At 41.8% G+C, this 16487-nt stretch overlaps 1 protein-coding gene and 1 pseudogene across 6 annotated transcripts in view; one reads left to right on the top strand and one right to left on the bottom strand.

Annotated features, from left to right (window-relative positions):
- LOC114280714 (Transducin/WD40 repeat-like superfamily protein) overlaps window positions 1–16487 on the top strand; it is a 97242-nt gene that overhangs the window by 42561 nt on the left and 38194 nt on the right. The window lies entirely within an intron of this gene.
- Window positions 2171–3728, bottom strand: LOC114298312 (protein EI24 homolog pseudogene; annotated as a pseudogene). The gene has a single exon (XR_014344241.1). The product of XR_014344241.1 is annotated as a protein EI24 homolog pseudogene (transcript).

The raw sequence follows: 16487 nt of genomic DNA on the forward strand, positions 1-16487 counted from the left end.
TTACAATGATTCATGATTCCTATATATAGAAGAGGTTGAGTGTGTAGTAGGTAAAGAGTAGGTGAAGTGGAGGTGGTAGTGGTGTAGTGGGTTAGGTTTAGTGGAGTAGGTGAGGTGGTAGTGGTGTAGTGGGTTAGGTTTAGTGGAGTAGGTTTAAGTGGGTGAAGTAGGTGGAAAGTAGGTGGATTTTAACAGCCCCCGCAAACTCAAGGGGGATAGGAACTAACCAACTTGAGTTTGGAGAGAGTAACAAAACAAGAAAATACATAAAAATAAAAGAGGATAAGAGACACTGTATGGTCGTGTCAGACCATTGGTGAAGACACTGGATGGTGGTGTCATAACGTTGTAGAGGACACTGTATGGGGGTGTCATAACCATGTAGAGGACACTGTATGGTGGTGTCATAACGGTGTAGAGGACACTGGATGGCGGTGTCAGACCGATGTAGAAGACAGTTTATGGGGTCATGTCGGACCGTTGTAGCAGACAATGTTGTGACAGTTGTTGTGACAGTTTACAGAGTCTTGCTGGACCCTTGTAGAAACTAACCGGAATCAATGTCGGGACAGTTTACAGAGTCTTGTCGGACCCATGAAGGAGCTAACCGGAATCAATGTCGGGACAGTTTACAGAGTCTTGTCGGACCCATGAAGGAGCTAACCGAAATCAATGTCGGGACAGTTTACAGAGTCTTGTCGGACCCATGAAGGAGCTAACCGGAATCAATGTCGGGACAGTTTACAGAGTCTTGTCGGACCCGTAAAAAGTCGCACCCTCAAAAGGTGTGCCCAATCGGTCAAAAAAGGCGTGCCATCAAAAAGTTGCGCCCTCAAAAGGCGCGCCCACTTCATCAAAAGTCGTGCCCGACAGAAAGCGTCGAGCCATCAAAAGGTGAGCCGGAGACGCGGCGAGGCACGTGAGCGACAGAGCGGCGTGTCGGCCGCGTCGTCAGTGTCACTATAAACCAATGCGGAGGCGGTGGAAACCAAACCAGACTGAAACCTCTGAACTTGTCATTCTGAAACAATCTGTAAATACTCTGTATCCAACCCTTCTCGGAAACACTCAGCAACCCAAAAAACATGGCCTCTTCTTCCCGTTCAGCTACCCAGAACATGGCCTCATCTTCCCGTGGTCTGCTCACTCTCTTTCCCGACCTCAACGAGTCAACAAGAGAGATAACCAGTGCGGTGGCCAGTGAACCTCAACCAAACACCTCTGGTTTTGCTCCGTTGAACTTTCCGATGCGGTCTGTGGAGCAAAAAATGGCGGTGCAAACTGATATTGAGGCTAATCAGTATACTTTGAAGTCATGCGTGGAAACCATGACTGCGGTCACAAACTTGTCGCACCGGCTGCAGAGTAGGACAAATGAGGTGCAGCAGTTAAACGCCCAATTGGCTCTGCTCCAGCGCATGTATAAGGATGCGCGAGCAGAGATAAGTGTGCTAAAGGCAGAAAACAAGGAGCTGAAGCGGAAGGCCACCGTTATGTTCCGATTTGGAGGGCCTCCATATGCTGCAGTGGAGGAGCAGGGAGTGAACATGCTCGGTGGACTAGGAAGCACTGAGGCAACACCGTCAAGGGCCGCCCAGGACGGAGGCAAGAAAAAAAAGACAGGCGGCAGAGTAGAGAAGGGAAAATCCCACTATGGATGTGGTTGTGTTTTTTGTTTGTTTTGTGTGGTTGTGGTTTTTTTTTTTTTTTTTTTTTTTTTTTTGTTGGGTGTTGTGTTGGTGGTGTAAAATGGGGATCAGGGCAAAGGCCCGATATGAATAAAATGAGTTTATTGTGCAAATTCGTATGGCTTAAAGGAACAAGACTAAGCAGAAAAATCAGATGGAATGAATAATAGGGTTTTTTTTGTTTTTGTTTTTGTTTTTGTTTTTGTTTTTGTTTTTGTTTTTTTTTTTTTAAGTTGAAGTTCAAGAAAAGTTGGGCGGTGGAAAGAAGAAAAAAAAATATATATAGATATATATATAAGATAAAGAATGGTGGAAAATGTGATGATGATTTTGGGGGAGAATATTTGAAAATGAAAAAGTATATATAATAATAATTAGAAAAGTGAAGTTGGTGGCCCGAGGAGGGTGCAAGTCAGTGCTCTAAGAATAATAAGAAAATGAATGGGGTGGCCTTTTGATGATTATTATTATTATTATTATTATTATTATTTTTTTTTTTTATAATAAATAAACCATGGTTGGATTGCTTTGATTGAAGCCATTGATGAGATGATCTGGATCAGCTAGAAGATTGACGCACCGAACAAGCCACCACTTGGGCCCATTGTCGCAACCTTGTCTTCACCGTCTGAGGATTATCACCGGGATCGAATATGGAGTGGTTACCAACGGAAGACGACGGCGAGTCACACTCGGACGCCGTCGTGGAGGACTTCGAATTCTCATGAAACTACTTATGAACAGTGTAATAGAGCCCTAAAGCAGGCAAAGTATCGGACAACCGTTGATCGATCTCCGGCGATGCGAACCCGAACCCGAACCCTAGGTCAATACTCCGCCGTCTGCGGCTGTCGTGGTTTCCCTTCCGCCTCAGCCACGCCTCGTCGCGGTAGGCGTCGGGAGACCACGATGTCTGTGTTAAGAGCGGCGCAACCGCCGGTGATGAAGGAGGAGGGGCGGCGTGGCCATCTTGTTGCTGCATATGGAGTATAGCCATGACCCCATAGCTCACAAGAGGAGAGAAAAAGAAAATAGCCAGAATACATGGATTTCCAAAACCAGCAAAGAATGCCCAGTTGGATTCAAAGAAATCAAGTCTTTTGTCCAAACTCAGTCCAGAGAAGTTCCATTTGTACTCAAAGCAGTAGTAGGCATACATCCAGGAAAGAAGTAAGAAATTCAGCATCTTCCCAATATAAGGTATGTATCCTGTAACAAAAAACTCTAGGAAGAATACATTCAAGAGGAGGACTGAATAGACCTGTTCAGCTATTCCAATCATGACTCCCCCAAGGTCAGTAGGTTTATCCGTCTGAGTTGCTTTCGGCGAGCTCGATAGCTCAGTAACAGTATTTCCAGATTTTGCATTCGCAAGAAAACCATACTTAGCAATGTCATTGTACCACATGCTGCTTATAATAAAGCTGAATATGTACAATGGATGTGGAGAGAGAGAGCTTCTGTGAAACCATGGAGCCAGAGTAGTGATGCCTGCTTTAGTTTTGGTCTCCAAACTTCCATGAACTGCCCTCTTCTTCCCATCTTGGAGAGAGAGAGAAAGACCCATGTATGTATATCTTTGTTACCCCACGAGAGTGGTTGATCTTTGTATGTAGAGAAGTCGCCTCTGGTGGCGGCGAACTGGAAGCTATATGTATTGATAGAGAGGACAGCGGAATAGGATGAGGTCCGGCGGGCGGCTAAGGTGAGGTTGCCGCCCGCCGGTGAAGCGAAAATATTAGGTTCTAAACCTGCTCTGATACCATGTAAAAATCAATGTATAGAGAAAGAGAGAGAGAATCAATTATGTATATATTGATGTATTATTGATTGATATATCTTGATATATGTTACAATGATTCATGATTCCTATATATAGAAGAGGTTGAGTGTGTAGTAGGTAAAGAGTAGGTGAAGTGGAGGTGGTAGTGGTGTAGTGGGTTAGGTTTAGTGGAGTAGGTGAGGTGGTAGTGGTGTAGTGGGTTAGGTTTAGTGGAGTAGGTTTAAGTGGGTGAAGTAGGTGGAAAGTAGGTGGATTTTAACAAAAAATTTAAGCTTTTACTAATATGATCAAGCTGTAATTAAGTTTAATTAATTATAATTAAGTCCAGTAGTTTCCCTAATCATTTTAGTTGAGAACCTGTCTATTAATTTTGTGTGCATCAGTGTGCCTCGTTTTGCGTGCACTTGGGCACAAGATTTGAGACATGGACTCACCAGACTTGGTATTAGATGTCCTTATGCTTGTGCAATATTACTGGTTAGTTTAGTGATACCCTAATGAAATGGGAATCCCAATGCATCAATCGCCTCGTTTCGTGCGCACGCGAGCCTAATTCTATTTGAGATTTGAGAGTTGAATTCTCCAGGCCCATAAATTATTATTTATGTGTATTTTATTATTATTAGTTGACCCCGCGAATTTTGTTAAATTCTAGTATAGAAAACTCACAAACAAAGGAATCCAGAATCACGAGGTTTCGATATCATTTGATATTCCTTTTTATTTTTGAAACATAAACAACCTGCGCTGGAAATTGCAGAACCTGCTTTTGAAACAATCTGAATGGAATCTTTTTCTCCATTACCTCATTTTCTTTCACACTCAGTTACTCACATCTATGTCAACTCATTTTAAGATGAATTATGAAATTATTCATGATAGTCGACTCTATGAATGTAACGCATTGCGTCATTATTGATTGTTGGTCTTATTTTGCTTTGTTTGTCGTATGCTCAAACCCTAACGTGGAATGAGAGGTGTTTTGGCTCTTATTGGTATTGGGGGTTATAAGGTTGGGTGTGCATGTGGTACATCAGGGAGAGTATCCCTGGAAGATTGTTCCCATGGGATAGATTATTAATGTTATGACTAGAGGACGTAACTATGTACATAGGCATCGTTGGTAGTTACTGCGGTAATGGTTATAAATGTGACCAAGGAGAAGTCTGAATTGCCCGTTGCCATTACTTAGCAATTGGGTAGAAAGGGTGCTTCATAGGGAGTTGCTTGGATCAATGTAGTTAAAGGGGTTGTTTGTTTGGGCTTTTTTGAGCCAACTTATGACTTCTCGCTTTTGAAAAACTATTTTAGACTGTTTGGTTAAATTTATTTCAAGCAGCTTCTGATTCTAACAATTTATTTTAAGTAAAAAAAGCTGATTCTGAGAAGCTGCTCACCCCTTACTTCTGATTATCAGCTTCTACTGTGGATATATTAATTTACAGTTGTACTCTTAGGTTTTTTTTTATTTTTTTTATTTTTTTAAAAATAGAAAAAGATCCAAATGGACTATAGAATATTATTATTATTTTTTATGAGAAATGTAGACAAGTAGTGAATAACAAAAAATAGAAGTTAATTGAAAAAGTTACTTCACAGCTTATTTAACAAACACTATTCAGCCACTTAAATCTATAATTCAACAGCTATACCAAATAGATTAACAATTTCTGATTAAAGTCATAATCTATAATCTGCTTTGACAGTTACACCAAACGTGACCAAAGCACAATAGGAAGAATTGAAATTTAACACTTGTAAAATTAAATGCTTCTACAATGAAAGTATTGTTATTGCTTTGAATATCTGTCTATTATGCTCGCTTTACTTGTGATATATTTTTGGTTTGGGTAGTGTTGGGTTGTTGTATCCTGTTGGGCTTTGCAGCTCAGGGTGTTTCAAGTTTTGAGAATGACGTAGCAGTCGCTAGAGACTACGGCAGTGGCGACCAATCCCATGAGCCATCGCTAACTTAGAGCCGAAGCAAGCCTAGCACGTAGTCTTTTAAATTTAAGTTCTAGTTGTTCAAACATTGAAGAATGGAATGTAATAGTGCTTTATTTACTTTTCTTGCAGAAACAATGTTCTATTTTAATTATTGAATTGAGTTTTTACAATGTTCTATTTTAATTATCGAATAGAGTTATTGAAACAAAGTGTGTTATATTATGACTCACCCGTAATCTTATAATGTTTATGATTAAATTCATCTAATGATGTCCCCGAAAATTAGGGCGTCACAATCAAGGTTCTTCCCCCCCACCATAATCCGAATTCCTAGAGTAGCCTTTCCTACTCCTTCAAAGGTCATCTTGATGTGCTTTGAAGAGGAAATTGCCACGAGATTGAGATAGATCATAGATGTGTGAATTTAATTTTAAAAAAATATAAGTAATGTAATAAGACCGCGTCATGTTCATCCTTGCTAGCATCCCATAAAAAAAATTCATTTTTTTTTTTTTTTTTTTATGGTTTGCATTTTTTCAGTCACCTTTCTTTTCCATAGGGATTAATCACTTCACTGGAGAAGACACGAGGGATGAGCGACGATCTGGTTTAAATGGTTTGGACATGGATGTCCGTTTAAACCCGTTTAAATAGGTACCGCTTCTTCAACCACCATCATTGCCTCCACCTCACCACCACCCCGTAGTGGCGACTCCAATAATTTTTTTCATGGTAGACATTAAAAAATTTAAACTTTATAAATCTGGTAGTTTAGACATTTCAAATCACACAACCAAACACCAAAAATAATAAATAAAAAAAATAAAAATCTAATATATTAATATCATTGTTTCAAAAAACAAAATGTGGATCCAAAAATTTGTGTAAATATATTTTGTATTTATCACTAGCATGATAAAATGGGACTTTTTTTTTTCTTTTCCCCGTAGAGTCTTGTTTGTCTGGTTTTTCTATGGTTAATTTGTGCAGTTAGTTATAAAATAAGTTTTTGATTGGTCAACAAATTGTGAACATAAATAGGCATAAGATTTGAGACGAAATAAAAGACATGGATATATGCTTTATATTGAATTATTGTCTAAAAGATTGTATAACTAGAGAGAATAAACAAAAGAAAGAAAAAGAAAAGAAGAATTTGTGTATAAACTTAAACCACACATATATATATATATATATATATATATATTAAGAACATTAATAACCACATTTGCTTATCATATTTTATTGATCATCTCCTGTGTCAACATTATATTAGTAACAAACATGAGTGGTATGGGAGCAAAACATCGGTTCATGCAGAATAGCCGAATATCATCACTTAGAAAATCAGGATATATATTATATTTGGCTCCGTCCTGTATGATCAAGAAGCCGAATAGACTAATCGGCCATAGAACCAGTTGAACAAAAAGCCGAGTGTGAATTGGCATACGACAGAAGGGGCCGAACAAACAATCACGCGATGGATTAAGAGTGGGCCCGACCTTGGAGCCCAAAAGCGAATATAAATAGAGGAATATCAACCAAAGAAAGGTATGTGAGAACAAACCCAAGAAACTTAAAACTCAAGCAAACAAGAGACCTATACTAACTTGTTCGTCGGAGTGCTAATTTCGGCACTCCCGACCGGAGTGTTAATTCCTTTTTCAGGTGGCGATCAGAGGATCAGGGACGACTTTTAGGATCCTACAGTATTTCCAAACCTACACTTCCACAATTGGTGCCGTTTGTGGGAATATTCAAGCTTATTCATGGCAAGCGTCACAGAAGATCCTTCGATGGTCGCTGACGAAACTACACTAAGAGACGACCTCACTCCAAGAAACATGCTGGGATCGGAGAATATCGCCGTGCGACGTGCCTTGAACTTTGATTCAGTAGCTCAGACCTCACCCTCAATGCATGAGACAATGCAGACGATTATGGATCAGGCAAAGCAAAATGAACAGCGGCTGGAGAACATGATGGCTGAGAATGAGTGCCTGCGCTAGGATTTGGCCTTGGAGGTGGCGAAATCCCAACAAGCCGCATGCTAAGACCGGGTTCGACCTTCGGGAAAGAAGGATGGTCGCTAACGTCGACTTCAGAAACGCAATATGATAGTGATTCAGACTCACCATCCCTGGAGCCCAGAAAGACAGGGCGCGTTGATGCATCCAGCTCATTTGAAGGAAGTCCATATGTACGGTATAGACGAGGGAGAAGCGATGATTCGGATGAGGAAGATAAACATGACCCATTCGTGCGACGAATTGCCAGGGCTGTGCTACCCAAAAAGTTCAAGGCACCGTCGTTCACCCTCTATGATGGAAAATCAGATCCCACTAATCCTATTCGTCATTACAAGCAAGCGATGACGCTCCATGCTGACGATGAAGCCCTCATGTGTCGAATATTTCCAAGTAGTCTGGGACCACTGGCCGTGAGGTGGTACTATAAACTGGAGCCGACATCGATTAAGAGCTTTAACCAACTCCAAAAGTCATTCAGAGCCAGATTCATCACTAATGAGGTCCAGCCGAAGCAAGCCTATTCTGTCTGGGCCATGCAAATTAAACCGGAAGAAACTCTTAGTGAATACTTGGCCTGCTATTGGGAGTGCCTTAATCTGGTAGATGATGCTTGCAATGATTCCATGGCCATCACCGCCTTTAAGATGGGATTGCATTCTGATACCCCCTTCCGCAGTTCATTAACAGGCGACCCCCCAAAACCGTTTGGGCATTAATGAAGAAGGTCGAAGAATACTGCAAAGTGGAAGACGATGCCTTTCGAGTCAAAGTCGGACGTAAAGCCGTTGAGACGGCCACGTTGGGAACTGTTCAGCCGATTAGTGTCGTGCCATCAAGAAGCCCCGAGCGGCAGAATCGGCCTAAACATGACAAAAGGCGTGACTCGCGTCGATTAAACGACCAATGTTCACATCGAGCTAATGAACAGTATCAAGTGAATAGCAGGCGCACAAGGCGTTCGGGCAAGAAATACACGGAGTTGACAAAGCCGATCAATAAAATTCGATTGAAAGTACAACACCTTCTGTTGTTCAAGTGGCCGCCCAAGATGACGGGACTTTCGGATGCGAGAAGACAGGATAAACGGTGTGAGTATCATAAAGATCATGGTTACGACACCGATAGTTGTTATGCATTGAAAGATCACCTTGAGGAATTGGTGCAAGACGGTCGTCTCACGCAACATGTCCGAAAGAACAATTCAACAAGCATAGTAACTCTACGGCCGGAGTCACCTCCTCTTGGTGTAATTCATATGATATACAGCATGTTGGCGTCACCTGAGGTGCATACAGTCCAGTTGCCATCTGGCTCCGATAGCCCAATGACGCTAGCGAAACGGCCCCACGACACTGGAAGGATCAGTTTCGATGATAGTGATTTAATTGGAGTGACGCACCCCCACATAGATCCCCTCGTCATCGAGCTATGCGTAAATAGATTCACCATTGAGCATGTTCTCATTGACCAGGGCAACACTTCGGAAATAATGTATTACAAAACGTTCGTCAAACTTGGTTTTACCGACTCGGACCTATTTCTGGCTGATTACGCGTTATTCGGCTTCAATGCTAACCTGGACTATCATTTGGGCAAAATTACATTACCAGTACAGGCCGGCACCAGATCAGTAGGCGTAGAATTTCTGGTTGTCAAGCTTCCTTTGCCATATAATCTCATCATGGGCAGAACTTGGTTACATACGATGCAAGCCATGCCAAGCATCTACCACCCACTACTTCGTTTTCCGACTGAATACGGTATCGAAGAAATTTGCAGCTCTCAGAAATCGGCGCGGGCATGCTGCATTCTAGCTGCAAAGAGACCAAGAGAACTGGAAGTGCATTCGATTGAGGTACTGGATAGGGAGAGCCTTGAAAACATTGGAAGATCCCAAGTGGAAAGGCAACCGAAGCCCCTGCATCGGGTCGAAATTGACGGAAGTCCTGACAAGTTCTTTATGATCGGCGCATCCTTGGATAAAGTTGAAAGAAAGGAGTTGGTATCCTTCTTACTCGGCAATATTGATGTATTTGCATGGTCCCCATACAAGATGCCAGGAGTGGATCCGTCAGTGGCCTAACATCGCTTAAACGTTGATCCGAAATGTATGCCAATTATTCAGAGAAGTTGGCGGTCAGCTTCGGAGCATACTTTGGCCGTTGTTGAAGAAGTAGATCGGTTACTTGACGCCGAGGCGGTTCGCGAAGTAACCTATCCTACATGGTTGTCCAATACTGTGGTCATAAAGAAGAAGAATGGCTCTTGGCGTGTCTGTGTGGATTTCATGGACTTGAACAAAGCCTATCCCAAGGACTGTTTTCTCTTGCCCAGAATAGATCAACTCGTAGATGCAACGGCACATCATCAACGCATAAGCTTCTTGGATGCCTACAGGGGCTACCATCAATTTGCCATGCATCTAGAGGATCAAGAAAAAATCGCATTCCTCACTCCAAGAGGAACTTATTGCTATAAGGTCATGCCTTTTGAACTGAAGAATGCTGGGGCAACTTATCAATGATTAGTGACTGCCATGTTCAAGGAACAACTTGGCCGTTCCATGGAAGTATACATCGACGATATGGTGGTCAAATCTAAGGAAAAGCACTCCCATCTTGCCAATTTGTCAGAAACATTCAATATCCTTCGAAAGTACAAGATGAAATTGAACGCTTCTAAGTGTGCATTCGACATCGGTTCCGGCAAATTCCTTGGCTACATCGTTAACCACCGCGGAATCGAAGCCAATCCGAGGTAAATCACGACAATTCTGGAGCTTGGATCCCCTTGGTCAGTCAAAGAGGTTCAGAAACTGTTGGGAATGGCCGCCGCGCTCAACAGGTTTATCAGCCATTCCACAGATTGCTGCTGACAATTCTTTCACACACTTCGGCAAGGCAGAGCATTTGATTAGACCCCCGAGTGCCAGGCCGCTTTGGACGGCCTGAAGTCTTATCTCCGATCATTACCACTCTTGGCAACACTTGCGGCCGGCGATTCGCTCATTTTGTATCTAGCAGTATCCGATTGGGCGGTCAGCGCTGTACTGTTAAGGGAAGAACTTGGGGAGCAGCGACCAGTTTACTATGTGAGCAAAGCTATGGCCGATGCCTTAACACGTTACCTTCCATTAGAAAAGTTTATCCTTGCTCTCGTCATTGCTGCAAGAAAACTGATGCACTATTTTCAGGGGCATACCATTGGGGTACTAACGGAATATCCCCTCCGGTCAGCGCTCCACAGCGTGGAAGCGTCGGGGCGCGTTTCGAAATGGGCTCTTGTCCTCGGCGAGTATGATATCCACCCAGAACTTCCATCAAAGGGCAAGTGCGTGCCAACTTTGTAGCTGAGTTCACAGGATCCGTCGCCGACTTTAAGTTTGATAAAGTGCAAACTACGCCCAACTGGAGAATGTATGTTGGCGACGTTTGGCAGATGTATTGCGACGGGTCATCCAACCAGCGTGGCAGTGGGGCCGGCGTAGTAATCATGACCCCCGAGGGGGCAATAATCGAATAGGTTGTCAAATTGGGATTCGACGCATCGAATAATGAGGCAGAATACGAAGAACTGTTAACTGGCCTGCGAAATGCACTTCACCTCGGTGCGCGGCGTCTGCTTGTTTTCTGTGACTCAAAGCTAGTAATCAACCAGTTGAAACGGGAACATGCAGCCAAAAATGTCCGCATGGCAGCCTATATGAAAACGGCGAATTCTTTGCTTACGAAATTTGATCACCACGAACTGAATCAAATAACCCGGGATCAGAACTCGCATGTAGACGCCTTGGGTTGCTTAGCGTCTACTATCAACTCAGAAATTAAGCAGACAATCGAAGTAGGGTTCGTCCCTGAGCCAAGCATTGCCTCTTCAGAATCAGTTCAGGTCAATGTTATTGAACTGGGTCCGAGTTGGATGGACCCTATCGCCACATTCCTATCTTCAGAGCAGCTCCCGATGGATAAGAAAGAAGCATACAAACTGCGAAACAAAGCCCTCTGATACTACTTGGATCCGCAGGGGAAGCTCTACAAAAAATCCCTCTCCGGGCCGTACTTAGAGTGTGTTCACCCGGATAAAGTCGAGGAACTTTTGTTTGAAATACATAAAGGCAGTTGTGGTGCCTATTCGGGCGGACGTTCCTTGGCTCATCGCGCCGTATCGCAGGGTTACTATTTGCTGACCATGCGAACCGATGCCGAGTGTTATGTCAAGAAATGTGGTCAATGCTAGAAGTTTTCCCCCTTAACTCGTTTGCCAGCCGAGGAGTTAAATTCTGCTGGAAATTTGTGTTAATGCATATGATAAGATAGTGGCATATGATAGTGGTGTTGGTGGTAGATAGTGGCATGTATAGAATATGATAGTGGTGTTGGTGGTAGATAGTGACATGTATAGAATATGATAGTGGTGTTGGTGGTAGATAGTGGCATGTATATAATATGATAGTGGTAGATAGTGGTAATATATAATATGTAAGTGGCATATAATGGGTTATAATGATGTTTGTAATATCTCCTATATAAGGAGTGTCATTTGGTCTTGTAAAATAAGAAGTTTTGAATATAACAGAAATATATTCCTTCTTCCTCATATTTTCGGAATTCTTTTTCCTCATATTTTCTAAGTTGGTATCAGAGCTACAAAAAACACAGCAGCCCTAAAACCGTCATAGCCATGTCGGAAGTCACGTCCGAAACCCCTTCAACCCCTGCCGCTTCCATTTCGGTGAAAACGTCAAACTCTCACTCTGTCCAAATCACCACCATCCGCCTAAATGGTGATAATTTTCTCCGCTGGTCACAATCTGTCTGGATGTATATCCGTGGGCAAGGAAAGATCGGTTACATCACTGGTGACAAGAAGGCTCCTGCTGTTAATGATCCGCTGTTCGACAGTTGGGACGTTGAAAATTCCATGGTTATGACATGGTTGGTCAATTCCATGGTGGAGGATATAAGCTCTAATTACATGTGCTATCCTACTGCACAAGAATTGTGGGATAATGTTAGTCAGATGTATTCTGACCTAGGAAATCAATCTCAAGTTTTCGAATTAACTTTGAAGTTGGGAGAGATTCGTCAAGGAGATGATTCCGTCACCAAATATTTCAATTTGTTGAAAAGGTTGTGGCAGGATCTTGACATTTTCAACACATACGAATGGAAATCGGTTGACGATTGCAACCACCACAAGAAAACTGTGGAAGATAGCCGTATTTACAAGTTTCTTGCCGGCCTCAACATTGAGTTCGATGAAGTGCGAGGAAGAATTATTGGCAGTCCTCCTCTCCCATCCATTGGCGAAGTATTTGCCGAAGTCAGAAGGGAAGAGAGCCGAAGGAGCGTCATGCTTAAGAAAAAAGGTACTGGTGAATCAATTGAAATTTCTGCTTTAATTAGCGATGCTGCGGCCAACAAAGCTGCAAATTACCAGCGCAGGTTTGATGATAAGCCACGGGTCTGGTGTGATTTTTGCAACAAGCCTCGCCATACACGCGAAACGTGTTGGAAGATCCATGGCAAACCTGTCAACTGGAAAAGCAGCAAACAAGGAGAGAAGAATCGTGGCTTTCCTACCGCTAATGAAGCCGATTCAGGTCCCTTCAACAAAGAGCAGATTGATCAACTCTTAAAGCTGATAAAATCCAACTCCTCATCCGGTACTCCTAGTGTTTTGTTGGCACAAACAGGTAGAAATCCTAAAGCCTTCTCTTGCCTAAACTTCTCTCCGTGGATCATAGATTCCGGTGCCTCCGATCACATGATTAGTTTTTCCCATTTATTTAGTACCTATTTCCTTTGTTCTGGTCATGACAAAATCAGAATAGCCGATGGTAGTTTTTCACCTATTGCAAGAAAAGGATTTATTAAACTAACTGAGAAAATTAATCTCAATGCTGTTCTTCACGTCCCCAACTTAGCCTGTAACCTTTTGTCTGTCAGTAAACTATCTAAGGATTCTAATTGTCGTGTTACATTTTTTGAATCCCATTGTGAATTTCAGGACCAGAACTCGGGGATGATGATTGGGCGTGCTAGGATGCTTGAAGGTCTTTACTACTTTGATGAAGTACCTGTTAGTAATAAAAAAGCTCAGAGCTTTAATAGTACTAGTTCAATCTCTGTTCGAGAAAAAATAATGCTATGGCACTATAGGCTAGGACATCCTAGTTTCTTTATCTGAAACATTTATTTCCAGTATTATTTAAGGGGATTGATTGTTCTTCTTTTCATTGTGAAAGTTGCATTTTTGCAAAATTTCATCGCTCTACTTATTTGCCAAAACCTTACCAGGCTTTCAAACCTTTTTATTTGATTCATAGTGATGTTTGGGGCCCTTCTAAAATCACTACTCTTTCTGGTAAAAGATGGTTTGTTACATTTATTGATGACCATACCCGCTTATGTTGGATTTATTTGATGAATAAAAAATCTAACGTGAAAAATTTATTCACAAATTTTTACAATATGATTGAAAACCAATTTCAAACCAAAATTGGTATTTTACATTCTGATAATGGAACAGAATATTTCAATGAGCAGTTGGGTGAGTTTTTTGAAAAAAAGGGGATTTTTCATCAATCTACATGTCGGGATACCCCTCAACAAAATGGCATTGCAGAACGAAAAAATAAACATCTACTTGATGTAGCACGTGCTATAATGTTTTACATGCATGCTCCTAAATATTTATGGGGTGAAGCAATTTTAACAGCCTCTTATTTGATAAACAGGATGCCTACAAAGGTGTTAACATACAAAACACCTTTCGATTGTCTCAAAACTTTTTTTCTTGACACGAGGTTGTTTTCTGATTTACCCGTCAAAGTTTTTGGATGTACTGCTTATGTTCATGTTCCTAGTCAATTTCGTTCAAAACTTGACCCCCGTGCTATAAAATGTGTTTTTTTGGGTTATTCCTCAAACAAAAAGGGTATAAGTGTTTCGATCCTCAAACCAAGAAATTTCATGTGAGTATGGATGTGTCATTTGTGGAAACAAAATCCTATTTCCCCAACACTTCTCTTCAGGGGGAGACAAGTGGAGTAGAAGACCGTTTTTGGGATATTTCTATCCCGCTCCCCAATGTCATTTATCCTACACAAAAACCACATCTGTCTGATAATGATCACTTAGGAGAACCAAGTTCTATGGTGCCTAGTCAAGAAGATTCTTGTTTAGGGGGAGAAGTACTACAAAATGATCTAAATCCTGAGCTTCAGGTTTATACTAGGAAGCGATTTCATCTGAGGAATAATGACCCGAATGTCCATCCTAATGACCCGAATGTCCACCCGAGTTCTGGCATCGAAATTTTAGATAATCCTATTCCTTCTATTTCCGACCTTGATGTTCCTATAGCAATTAGGAAAGGTGTCCGAAATTGCATTAAACATCCTATTGCAAATTACCTCTCCTATCAAAGACTGTCTAAAAACCATAGAGCTTTCACATCTAGGATTTCACACTTGTTTGTTCCAAGGAATATACAGGAAACATTGGATGATCCGAATTGGAAATTAGCAGTCATGGAGGAGATGAATGCTTAAGGAGAAGTGGTACTTGGGAGATAGTTGATCTACCCAAAGACAAGAAAACAGTTGGGTGTAAATGGGTGTTTACTATAAAATGTAACGCAGATAGAAGCGTTGAGAGATACAAGGCGAGACTGGTGGCTAAAGGCTTCACTCAAACTTATGGGATCGACTATCAGGAGACGTTTGCTCCTGTTGCTAAAATAAATTCCATCAGAGTACTGTTATCTCTTGCAGTAAATTCAGATTGGCCTCTACATCAACTTGACATTAAAAATGCATTTCTCAATGGTGATCTTGAAGAGGAGGTGTTCATGAGCCTACCGCCGGGATTTGAGCAGAGATTTGGAAGCGACAGAGTATGCAGATTGAACAAGTCATTATACGGACTCAAACAATCACCAAGAGCATGGTTTGAACGCTTTGGGAAGGCAGTTATCAGTTGTGGCTTCTCGCAGAGTCAAGCAGATCACACAATATTTTTTAAACATTCAAAAAACAATAAAATTGCAATTTTGATTGTTTATGTTGATGACATCATTTTAACTGGTAATGATGAAGCAGAGTTAGCAGCCCTCAAAGAGAAACTCGCAAAAGAATTTCACATTAAGGATCTGGGAGCCCTCAAGTATTTCCTCGGAATGGAATTTGCAAGATCCAAGGAAGGTATATTCGTTAATCAGAGAAAATATGTTCTTGATCTCCTTGGAGAAACTGGTATGTTTGGTTGTAAGATGGTGGAGACTCCGATCGAGCCTAACTTGAAGTTACAAGCTGCTAAGGCTGAAGAAGTCAAAGAGAGAGAACAATATCAGCGACTTGTCGGGAAATTGATTTACTTGTCTCATACGCGGCCTGATATTGCCTTTGCAGTCAGCATGGTAAGTCAGTTCATTCACTCACCAGGGGCAGAGCACTTTGAGGCCGTTTATAAGATCTTAAGATATTTGAAAGGAACTCCAGGGAGAGGCTTACTGTTCAAGAAACATGGACATCTTCAAGTTGAAGTATACACAGATGCAGACTGGGCAGGAAGTGTTACAGACAGGAGATCAACATCCGGATACTGCTCCTTTGTAGGTGGGAACCTAGTTACATGGCAGAGTAAAAAACAGAATGTGGTAGCTAGAAGTAGTGCAGAAGCAGAGTTCAGAGCTGTTGCCCATGGAATCTGTGAAGTAATGTGGATTAAAAGAATTCTTGAAGAATTAAAGCTTTCTCACCCGACACCTATGAAGGTCTATTGTGACAACAAAGCAGCTATATCTATAGCTCATAATCCAGTTCTACATGATCGCACAAAACATATAGAGGTGGATAAACATTTCATCAAGGAGAAAATCAATGCTGGCATAATCTGTATGACCTACCTTCCAACAGGTGAACAATTAGCTGATGTGCTAACGAAGGGACTACACAAGAAGCAATTTGATAAGCTGACTAGCAAGCTGGCTATGGAAGATATTTTCAAACCAGCTTGAGGGGGAGTGCTGGAA

The sequence above is a fragment of the Camellia sinensis genome, chromosome 11 (genome assembly GCF_055761805.1).
Source record: "Camellia sinensis isolate YWXY chromosome 11, ASM5576180v1, whole genome shotgun sequence".
Classification (NCBI taxonomy): Eukaryota; Viridiplantae; Streptophyta; class Magnoliopsida; order Ericales; family Theaceae; genus Camellia; species Camellia sinensis.